General features: G+C 35.9%; 1 pseudogene; it reads left to right on the top strand.

Annotated features, from left to right (window-relative positions):
• The first annotated feature begins 209 nt into the window (after positions 1-209).
• Positions 210-12,322, top strand: part of LOC114905837 — a 24,549-nt pseudogene continuing 12,436 nt past the window's right edge.

Below are 12,322 nucleotides of genomic sequence, written 5' to 3'. Positions count from 1 at the left end.
ATGAAGCAACACTGTCAAAACATTAATAACTGTTGAGGTTGTGTGATGAATACATGGGAGTTCATTGTATTATTCTATTTTGTTTATCTTTGTAAATTTCTTTAATAAGAAAGTTATTAAAAGAAAACTTTCTTTAAAGAAAAATGCTAGCTAATAAATATTAAAGGAAAAATATAATTAGATTATAACCACTTTGCCACTGTAACGTAATGACTAATTCAGGCAGGGATCATGCTAATGATCCTTTACGCATGCTAAAGCCATTGAGTGAAAAGGTGCTGGAGACCAAGATATTCACGTGGTCTCAAAGTATCACCCTACAGTTTACTTATTGATTTCTTTTATGTCTGTGTGGTTGTTATTATCAATTTTCTTTTCTTTTTTTAATTGAGGTAGCATTGGTTTACAACATTACATAAGTTTCATGTGTACATTATATTTCTACTTCTATATACACTACAGCATGCTCACCACCAGAAAATGAGTTTCCTTTCATTACCATACAGTTGATCACCTTTACCCATTTAGCTCTCCTCCTCCCAGCCTCTTCCCCTCTGGTAACCACTACTCTGTTCTCTGTATCTATGTGTTTCTTCTTGTTTGCTTTGGTTTGTTCATTTATTTTGTTTGTTTTTTATATTCTGGAGATTCCTCAAAAATTAAGAATAGACCTACCATATGATCCAGCTATTCCACGTATGGACATTTATCCAAAGTAAATGAAAACACTTATTCAGAATGATGTATGCACCCCTATGCTCACCACAGCATGATTTACAATAGCCATGATATAAAAAGAACCTAAGTGCCCACCAATGGAAGAAGGGAAAAAGAAGATGTAGGATACACACACACATGCGTGCACACACACGCACACAATAGAATACTAATTATTAATTCATAAGGGAAATGTACCTTTACAGAGGAGAAAAGTACCTTTTCAGGCAGACATTATCTAAGTGATCAGTCAAATTCAACATCATCGATAGTGGGTCCATGCTGTCATTATTTACTTTCTGATGTTATGAAAATATACAATATCACCTATGTAATCTTACCAAGACTGTTTAATCTGAATTTAATAATGAAGAAACAATCAGAAAAATGTAGTTTGTATATTTTTTACAAAGTAACTGGTCTGAACTCCTTAAAATGTTAATGTTGTGGTTGAATATTGAATCAGTCAAAAGCAATAACTATAAAGCCCATTATTAGAATAATTAGGGATATTCAAATATGGTAGATAATATTTTTTACACATTTAAATTTCTTGGTTGTTGTAATAATTTTGTGGTTATGCAGGACAAACTTCATGTTCTTTGGGGACACATGCTGCTGAAGTACTAGGGGTAAAGTTTCATGATATCAGCAACTTACTTTGTTTCTTTTAAATTAAATTTTATTGGAGTATAGTTGCTTTACAATGTTGTGTTACTTTCTACTGTATAGCAAAGTCAATCAGCTATACATATACGTATATCCCCTCTTTTTGGAATTTCTGTCCCATTTAGGTCACCACACAGCACTGAGTTCCCTGAGCTATACAGTAAGTTTTCAATAGTTACCTATTTTAGACATAGTATCAATATTGTATATATTTCAATCCCAGTCTCCCAATTCATCTGACCTAACCGCCCCCCTTCCCCCTTGGTATCCATACGTCTGTTCTCTATGTCTGTGTCTTTATTTCTGTCTTGCAAATAAGATCATCTATACAATTTTTTTAGATTCCACATATATGCATTAGTATACAATATTTGTTTTTCTCTTTCTGACTTACTTCACTCTGTATGACAGTCTATAGGTCCATCCACATCTCTACAAATAACCCAATTTTGTTCCTTTATATGGCTGACTAATACTCTATTGTATATATGCACAATATCTTCTTAATCCATTCCTCTGTTGATGGACATTTAGGTTGCTCCCATGTCCAGGCTATTGTAAATAGTGCTACAATGAATATTGGGGTGCATGTATCTTTCTGAATTATGGTTTTCTCAGGGTATAGGCCCAGTAGTGGGATTGCTGGGTCATATTGTAGTTCTATTTTTAGTTTTTTAAGGAAACTCCATACAGTTCTCCATAGTGACTGTATCCATTTACATTTCCACCAACAGTGCAAGAGGGTTCCCTTTCCTCCACACCCTCTCCAGCATTTATTGTTTATAGATTTTTTAATGAGGGCTATTCTGATGGGTGTGAGGTGATACCTCATTGCAGCTTTGATTTGCATATCTCTAATAAGTAGTGATATTGAGCATCTTTTCATGAGTTTGTTGGCCATCTGTATGTCTTCTTTGGAGAAATGTCTATTTCAGTCTTCTGCTCAATTTTTTATTGGGTGGTTTGTTTTTTTGATATTCAGTTGGATGAGCTGTTTGTGTATTTTGGAGATTAATCCTTTGTCAGTTGTATCATTTGCAAATATTCTCTCCCATTCTGAGGGTTGTCTTTTCATCTTGTTTATGGTTTCTTTTGCTGTGCAAAAGCTTTTAAGTCTCATTAGGTCCCATGTGTTTATTTTTGTTTTTATCCCCATTACTCTAGGAGGTGGGTCAGAAAGGATCTTGCCACAATTTATGTCAAAGAGGGTTCTGCCTATATTTTCCTCTAAAAGTTTTATGGTGTCTGGCCTTACATTAAGGTCTTTAATCTATTTTGAGTTTATTTTTGTGTATGGTGTTACGGAGTATTCTAATTTCATTCTTTTACATGTAGCTGTCCAGTTTTCCCAGCACCACTTATTGAAGAGGCTGTCTTTATCCATTGTATATTCTTGCCTACTTTGTCATAGATTAGGTGACCATAGGTGCATGGGTTTATCTCTGGGCTCTCTATTCTGTTCCGTTGATCCATATGTCTGTTTTTGTGCCAATACCATACTGATTTGATGGCTGTAGTTTTGTTGTATAGTCTGAAGTTAGGAAGCCTGATTCCTCCAGCTCCGTTTTTTGTTCTCAAGATTGCTTTGGCTATTCGGGGTCTTCTGTGTTTCCATACAAACTGTAAATTTTTTATTACAATTCTGTGAAAAATGCCATTGGTAGTTTGATAGGGATTGCATTGAATCTGTGGATTGCTTTAGGTAGTATGGTCATTTTCACAATATTGATTCTTCCAATCCAAGAACATGGTATATCTCTCTATCTGTTTGTGTCATCTTTGATTTCTTTCATCAGCATCTTACAGTTTTTCTGCATACAGGTCTTTTGCCTCCTTAGGTAGGTTTATTCCTAGGTATTTTACTCCTTTTGTTGCAGTGGTAAATGGGACTGTGTTGTTAATTTCTCTTTCTGATCTTTCATTGTTAGTGTATAGTGATGGAAGATTTCTGTGTATAAATTTTGTATCCTGCAACTTTACTAAATTCATTGATTAGTTCTAGTAGTTTTCTCGTGGCATCTTTAGGATTCTCTATGTATAGGGTCATGTCATCTGCAAACAGTGACAGTTTTACTTCTTCTTTTCCAATTTGGATTTCTTTTGTTTCTTATTCTTCCCTGATTGCTGTGGCTAGAACTTCCAAGACTATGCTGAATAACAGTGGCAAGAGTGGACACCGTTGTCTCGTTTCTGATCTTAGAAGAAATACTTTCAGTTTTTCACCATTGCGAATGATGTCTTCTGTGGGTTTGTCATATATGGCTTTTATTATGTTGAGCTAGGTTCCCTCTATGGCCACTTTCTGGAGTGTTTTTTATCATAAATATGTGTTGAGTTTTTCAAAAGCTTTTTCTGCATCTATTGAAATTATCATATGTTTTTTGTTCTTCAGTTTGTTAATATGGTGTATGACATTGATTAATTTGCATATATTGAAGAATACTTGCATCCCTGGAATAAATCCCACTTGATCACAGTGTATGATGCTTTTAATGTGTTGTTGGATTCGGTCTGCTAGTATTTTGTTAATGATTTTTGTGTCTATGTTCATCAGTGATGTTGGCCTGTAATTTCTTTTTTTGTGATAGCTTTGTCTAATTTTGGTATCAGGGTGATGCTGGCCTCACAGAATGAGTTTGGGAGTGTTCCTCCCTCTGTAATTATTTGGAAGAGTTTGAGAAGGATGGGTGTTAGCTCTTCTCTAAATGTTTGATAGAATTCACCTGTGAAGCCATCTGGTCCTGGACTTTCGTTTGTTGGAAGAATTTTAATCACAGTTTCGATTTCATTACTTGTGATTGGTCTGTTTATATTTTCTATTTCTTCCTGGTTCCATCTTGGAAGGTTGTACTTTTCTAAGAATTTGTCCATTTCTTCCAGGTTGTCCATTTTATTGGCATAGAGTTGCTTGTAGTAGTCTCTTATGTTCTTTGTATTTCTGCAGTGTCAGTTGTAACTTCTCCTTTTTCATTTCTAATTTTATTGATTTGAGTCCTCTCCTTTTTTTTCTTGATGAGTCTGACTAAAGGTTTATCAATTTTGTTTATCTTCTCAAAGAACCAGCTTTTAGTTTTATTGATCTTTGCTATTGTTTTCTTCATCTCTATTTCATTTATTTCTGTTCTGATCTTTATGATTTCTTTCCTTCTACTAACTTTGGGTTTTGTTTTTTTCTTCTTTCTCTAGTTTCTTTAGGTGTAAGGTTAGGTTGTTTATTTGAAAGTTTTCATGTTTCTTGAGGTAGGATTGTATTGCTATAAACTTCCCTCTTAGAACTGCTTTTGCTGCATCCCATAGGTTTTGGGTCATTGTGTTTTTGTTGTCATTTGTTTCTAGGTATTTTTTGATTTCCTGTTTGATTTCTTCAGTTATCTCTTGGTTATTTAGTAGCAAATTGTTTAGCCTCCATTGTTTGTGTTTTTTACAGTTTTTTCTTCTGTAATTGATTTCTAATCTCATAGCATGTTGATTAGAAAATATGCTTGATATGATTTCAATTTTCTTAAATGTACTGAGGCTTGATTTGTGACCCAAGATATGATCCATCCTCAAGTATGTTCTATGTGCACTTGAGAAGAAAGTGTATTCTGCTGCTTTTGGATAGAATGTCCTATACATATCAATTAAGTTTATCTTGTCTAATATGTCATTTAAGGCTTGTGTTTCCTTATTAAGTTTCTGTCTGGATGATCTGTCCATTGGTGTAAGTGGGGTCTTAAAGACCCCCACTATTACTGTGTTACTGTTGATTGCCCCCTTTATGGCTGCTTGCACTTGCCTTATGTATTGAGGTGCTCCTGTGTTGGGTGCATAAATATTTATAATTGTTGTATCTTCTTCTTGGATTGATCCCTTGATCATTATGTAGTGTCCTTCCTTGTCTCTTGTAAGAGTACTTATTTTAAAATATATTTTGTCTGATACGAGTATTTCTACTACAGCTTTCTTTTGATTTCCATTCGCATGGAATATTTTTTTTCTATCCCCTCATTTTCAGTCTGTGTGTGTCCCTAGGCCTGAAGTGGGTCTCTTGTAGACAGCATATATATGGGTCTTGTTTCTGTATCCATTCAGCCAGTCTGTGTCTTTTGGTTGGAGCATTTAATCCATTTACATTTAAGGTAATTATCGATATGTATGTTCCTATTACCATTTTCTTAATTGCTTTGTGTTTGTTTTTGTAAGTCTTTTTTCTTCTCTTGTGTTTCTCACCTAGAAAAGTTCCTTTAGCATTTGTGTTTGTTTTTGTAAGTCTTTTTTCTTCTCTTGTGTTTCTCACCTAGAAAAGTTCCTTTAGCATTTGTTGTAAAGCTGGTTTGGTGGTGCTGAATTCTCTAACTTTTGCTTATCTGTAAAGCTTTTGATTTCTCCATTGAATCTGAATGATATCCTTGCCGGATAGCGTAACCTTGGTTGTAGGTTTTTCCCTTTCATCACTTTAAATATATCCTGCCACTCCCTTCTGGCCTGCAGAGTTTCTGCTGAAAAGTCAGCTGATAACCTTATGGGGATTCTCTTGAATATTTTTTATTGCTTTTCCCTTGCTGCTTTTAATATTTTGTCTTTGTGTTTATTTTTTTTTAGTTTGATTAATATGTGTCTCAGTGTGTTTCTCCTTGGGTTTATCCTGTGTGGGACTCTCTGTGCTTCCTGGACTTAGGTGGCTATTTCCTTTCCCATGTTAGGGAAGTTTTCAAGTATAAGCTCTTCAAATATTTTCTCAGACCCTTTCTCTTTCTCTTCTTCTTCTGGGACTCTTATAATTCAAATATTAGTGCATTTAAGTGGTCTCTGAGACTGTCCTCATTTCTTTTCATTCTTTTTTCTTTATTCTGCTCTATGGCAGTTATTTCCATCAATTTATCTTCCAGCTCACTTATCTGTTTTTCTGCCCAATTTTTCTGCCATTGATTCCTTCTAGTGTATTTTTCATTTCAGTTTTTGTATTGTTCATCTCTGTTTGTTTGTTCTTTAATTCTTGTAGGTCTTTGTTAGACATTTCTTGCACCTTCTCGATCCTTGCCTCCATTCTTTTTCCGATGTCCTGGATCATATTTACTATCATTACTCTGAATACTTTTTCAGATAGATTGGCCTATTTCTTCTTCATCTATTTGTTCTTGTGGGTTTTTACTTTGCTCCTTTGTCTGCAATATATTTCTCTTTCTTCTCATCTTGTCTAACTTACTGTGTTTGAGGTCTCCTTTCCACAGCCTGCAGGGTCATTGTTCTTCTTGCTTCAGGTGTCTTCCCCCAGTGGGTGAGGTTGGTCCAGTGGCTTGTGTAGGCTTCCTGGTAGAAGGGACTGGTGCCTGTGTTCTGGTGGGTGGAGATGGATCTTGTCTTTCTGATGGGCAGGGCCACTTCAGATAGTGTGTTTTGGGGTGTCTGTAAGCTTAGTATGACCTTAGACAGCCTTTCTGCTAATGGGTGGGGTTGTGTTCCTGTCTTGCTTGTTGTTTGGAGTGAGGTGTCCAGCACTGGAGACTGTAGGCAGTTGAGGGGCCAGGTCTTGGAATCGAGATGGAGACTTCCTGGAGAGCTCTCGCCAATTAATATTCCCTGGAGCCAAGAGTTCTCTGGCAATCCAACATCCTGGACTCGACACTCCCACCCCAGAGGCTCAGGCCTGACCCCCGGCTGGGGAACTAAGATGCCACAAGCCACATGGTGTGGAGAAAAAAAGTAAAAAAGAGGAGGGAAGAAAACAAAGAGACTAACAGAACTCAAGACAAATAGCAATGACAAAAACAAACAAACAGTAACAGCAACAGTTTTAAAAAAAGAAATAAACAGACAAATAAAACCCAAGACAAATGGTAAAAGCAAAACCAAACAAACAAAAAGTAAGAAACACACACATACAAAAAAAGAAACAAAAACAAAGATAACAAAAAACAAGAGAACAACCAGACAAATAAATGAACCCAAAAATGAAACCAAACAATTAAAAACAAAGCTAACAAAAGGGAACAGCATAACAAATGCAGAATGCAAACTAAAAAAAAGCAAAGAAAACATAAAACAGGCACAGAAAAATCAAAAAAATTAAAAAACACAGCAAAACAAGGAGAAAACACAAAACAATGAAAAGTAAAAATAGAAAAATTTTAGAAATGAAAAATGTATTATTTTTTTTTTAATTTTTAAATAAATAATTTTATTTTTAAATATAATGAAACAACAAGAAAACGAAACATAAAAAAAATAGTAATAAGAATATTTTTCTGGGGCCTCCTCTGTCAGTGTCATTGCCCCCACCGTGAGTCATGGCCAACCTCTGCCTCCCCAAGAGGCCCTCCAATACCTCTAGGTAGGTCTCTGGAACTGCTGTGGGCACTGTGGGGGCAGGTCAGACTGTGACCTGGACCAACTCTTGTGTGTACTTTCCCCTACAGACCAGTCTCAGTTATGGGAACACTTGTTGTCCATTCAGGTATTCCATATACACAAGGTTTACCAAGCTGATAACAGGGATTTAATATGCAGCTTGTGCAGCTGCATGAAAGATTTTTGTTCCTCTTCTTTAGTTGCCCTGCCTCTGCATGTGGGCCACCCAAGGGGTCTGCTCCTGAGGCTGTGCTGGAGCACTCGGGTCTGCCTCAGTGAGGACAGGGCGCAGAGGTGGCACAGCTGCCAGGGTCCCAGGAGCCCCGGCAGTGACAGGTGCATAGTGGGGGTCAGCAGCCACGAGAGATCCGGTCCCGCTGGTGAAAAGGTGTGCAGGGAAGCTGGAAGCCACAGGTGAGAGATGCAGCCCTAGCAGGAGCCTTTCTTAGCACGGCCCTGGTGGTGGCCTTTCATAGTGCCTGGCAACAGGCACAAGAAGGTCAGCCCCAGTAGGGGTTGTTCCTGGCACCCCGCAGCAGGCACATGTGTGCCAGCCTTGGCAGGGCCCTTTCCTAGCACCTGGGGTGGCAGGGGCCAGTGAGTGGGGAGAGAGAAGCTTCAATGGTGCCTCCACCTCTTGCACATCACTCAACAGCATTGCCTTGCTTCTGTGGCAGCCCGGGCCTCCTGCATAAGTATTCCTGGTTGTGGATTACCTCCCTCCCAACACTTCAGGCTGTCTGCTTGCAGCCAATGGCAGTCTTTGCCCCGGGTTTGCTCTCCAATACCCACATTCCAGCTCCCAGCCCCTGTGCACACCGATGGACACACATCCCAGTCTGGGACACACAAGGGTGTGGCACAGACTATTTGTGTAGGTCTCACTCTGTCTTATCTGCCACAGACCGGCTGTTTCACCCTCCTCCAACAGCCTCAGATGTTACCCTTCTGTCCCAACTGATTTCCCCTTCAGTGAGGGAGCTTCCCTGGATGCAGGAACCTCTTCTCTTCCTCAGCTCCCCACACAGGGGCACAGATCCCATCCCACTTCCTCTCCTCTTCTTTTTCCCTTCCTCTTTCTTTTGTCCTACTCGGTTATGCAGGGATCTTTCCAGTCATTTCCAGTGTCCAAGGTCTTCTGCTAGTGTTCAGCTGGTGCTCTGTGAGAATTGTTCCATCTGTAGCTGTATTCTTGATGCATTTGTGGAGAGAGATGGACTCCACATCCTCCTATTCCTCCACCATCTTGAAAAACCCCAGCAATTTATTTTGAAAGGGTTCCAAATGTGTGTGTGTGTGTGTGTGTGTGTGTGTATGTGTCTGTCTGTCTTTATTTAAAGAAAGAAAAGGAGAAACCAAATATAGCAAAATGTTAACAATTGGTGAATCTAGGTGAGACATATTATATGGGTACTCATTATTCTATTCTTTCAACTTTTCAGCAGGTTTGGATTTTTTTCAAATTAAAAGGTTTGTGAAATGTATAAAAAGGAGAAATAGTAAAAAAAATAAGTAGGTTTATGAGAGCATAGTATCTCCTTTAAGAACAAAGTGTATGGAGACCATTTTTTTTGTAACAAAAGTTAAAAAACTCTATCCTAGAGAAATTACTGAAAATAAATGAGAATCACTATATTTAAAAACTATGGCAAATTTTACTTAAACTTCAGTAACAAAAATATCTAATTTCCTTTAACTACCTCATAAAATTAAATTTGATAATTCCAAGCTACTAAAGTCATAATTCTAATAATGAAGATAGTCAATTGCTTTGCTATCTGATATCCATATTATACTTTTATTATTTTGCTTAAAATATCATGTGTATAAGTACCATAGAAATTAATCACCTAATCATCCTCTTTGATGTTTCAGATTAGGGAACAAAAATCTAGAAACGTAAAATGATTTGCCTAAACTCACCCAGATCTCCTTAGTCTCACTTTTTTCTGTTACAACACACTACCCATTAGCATTTTAGTATTATTTGTACATTAAATCAAGGTCAACTTTTTCTTTAAGAGGAACATTTATGATCACAAATCAACTCATTTTAAATCTATTAAGAATAAAAGATGTTAAATCTAATCTTGGAAGTCATTTCTCGACCCTGTATCTGTATTACATATTATCTATATTGCCTGTATAATTGAAATCTGCATTATAATGTATCTGCATTAGTTGTTTAAGAAATAAATGGTTTGTCTTCAAGGACAGGCACATAATTACTCTGTATATTAATATCAGCAGGACACATGAGTTCATATGACATCTGAGGAAATTACATTTCATTTGTTCAGGGGGTGAAGCAAAACAGAAATGGCAATTCATTGGATATATTTGAGAATGTGTTCCTTTGAGATTAAAAATAGAGTCATATAAGCATTAAGAAAAAGTAAAAGTTATTGAATATTTATTAGAAGTAAGAAAACAATTGACAAACAAAAATCTAATGCATATTTGGAATGAAATTCAGTTTCTTACTGAGCAGGCAAAGAACTAACTAATAATTTGTTTAAACGAATTAGTACTTGAGTCCTCAGGAAGGAAATTATACATGTATATGGTAGATAGCCCTCAAACCAATATTTAATCTGAAAAATTCTCCAGGTAATTTACTTCAGGGACTATTGCCTAAGTCAGAGATTCAAGTCACACATTTAATGAGAAAATCTGAAGTGTAACAGGTTTGTTATGTAAAAGCTGTGGGAGCACATTGGGGAAAACAGACGGAAAGTAAAAGTGAAGATGTGTGCAATTAGAATCAGAAAATATTAAAATGGCCCTCATTTGGCACTGATTCTCTTTCATTGATTTGATTTCATTCTAAATATTGGGTTTTCTCTGCCATTTAGTAGTATAAAAATATTTTTTCTACTTAATAGTGTTAAGAGAGATTGAAAAATTGGCCTAAATTATAACTGTAACTTAATTCATTTATGCATTAGATTCTAATGTAATAAATATTCTGAAATGAGATTTCAACATTCCTGATGATATATTACACATAGAATAATTATTGAATTTCATAGAGCTGAAGATATGTTAAGATAAATGATATGATTTTCATTCTGAATAGTTGAAACAAGAACTAAAAAGGGGCCAGATTCTTATAGAGTAAGGACATTTTCAAAGCTACTTTTGTTGAGGATTAGTACAAAGTAACATTTGCTCTAATGAGAACTGTGGAGTTTGATTCTTCCCACATTTGAAGATGTGTGTGATCAAGGCCACTGGGTTATGGAGACAAAAATGTGATTTACACTAAAATGTAGTGACTAGCAGGTGCTATATCACCACTGCCTCAGGCAGTCTTATGTTGATAAATTTTACACCTATCAGAATAAGGAGAAAAGAAGCACACTCTCCATGACACATTTTAGTTTCAAACTGATAAACCCAGTAGAACCAAAGAATTGTCACAAAGCATTTTGATAACCTTTCTTCATAAAACATTTTACCCATTTGGGAAATAAGGAGCTGCTTTTTGAGTTGGTATAATAGTTTATTTCTGATAGAAGGTGAAAGTATTTAAATGCCTCCACTTTTGGTATTCAGAGATGAGCAAATAGGCTAAAGAATAAAGATAGGCAAATAACCTCATTTTTTAAAAGCGAATATGTCTAAATTTGGTCTCAAATTCTGAATATTTCATGATTCCACTGTGAAGCCTTTGCAGTAATGTAACAGAACTTCCAAATTATATACAAAGTATAACCAGAAAATACTTATTTCAAAATATGCATACATTGCTATAAATATATATACATATCTATATCAGTAGGGATACTTACTGGAAAATGTAGGCATTCTGTAATTTGTACTTGCTCTTATTCAGATTATTTGTATTTATTATAATAACTTTGTATTTTAATTGTTCTCAAGTTTTTTGTAAACACAAGTAATTATGTCTCTAGGTGGATATCCATATACCCAAAAGCACTAAAAAGTCACTGCAATAAATAAGATGGAGGTTTAGGTGGAATCAAATAATAAATTAATAGAATTTTTTCTTTGCTTTTGACTTGTTCTAGAATCATTATCAACACATCCCTAATGTAGTAAGTGCTAGAAAATGCGGTAGAAAATAAGCTAAATAATCTAATATGTTTGAAAAACACTTGATATATTGTCTCAGCTTGTGTCCCTAAGGGAGACTCTAATTTAATCACTTGAACTAAAATCACTATGTGCAACTAGCTCAGCTGCTAGTTGTTCAAAGGAAATAAACTGTTATTTTAGAGTAGACCTTTCTAAATGCTGAAGTGGTTTGATTTAGTTGTTAGTTCTAAGCTGCAAATTGTGGAGACCTAAGTATGTAGCTGAGGGATGGTAAAGTACTTGCTACAGAACAGAGATAAATGTTAAGTTGGCAAATAAGTAGTCCAGCTGGCTTGTCTTTTTTACAGAGAATAACATTTCATCTTCAACGAAGACATTCTGAATTGTTAATTGTCAAATCCACAAGTTCCAATATTTGTTTCATTTCCAAAACTGTTTGGTGTGGTGTTGACATGGTAGACAGTCTCCACATTTGGAGGAGAGGATGAAATGAGAAGTGTGAAGATATATATATATATATATATATATATATATATATATATAT

Source organism: Monodon monoceros, unplaced genomic scaffold (genome assembly GCF_005190385.1).
Source record: "Monodon monoceros isolate NGI ecotype Baffin Bay Population unplaced genomic scaffold, NGI_Narwhal_1 Super_Scaffold_22, whole genome shotgun sequence".
Lineage (NCBI taxonomy): Eukaryota > Metazoa > Chordata > Mammalia > Artiodactyla > Monodontidae > Monodon > Monodon monoceros.
The sequence above is the reverse complement of the archived record's forward strand: the minus strand, read 5'-3'. Positions and strand labels throughout refer to the sequence as shown.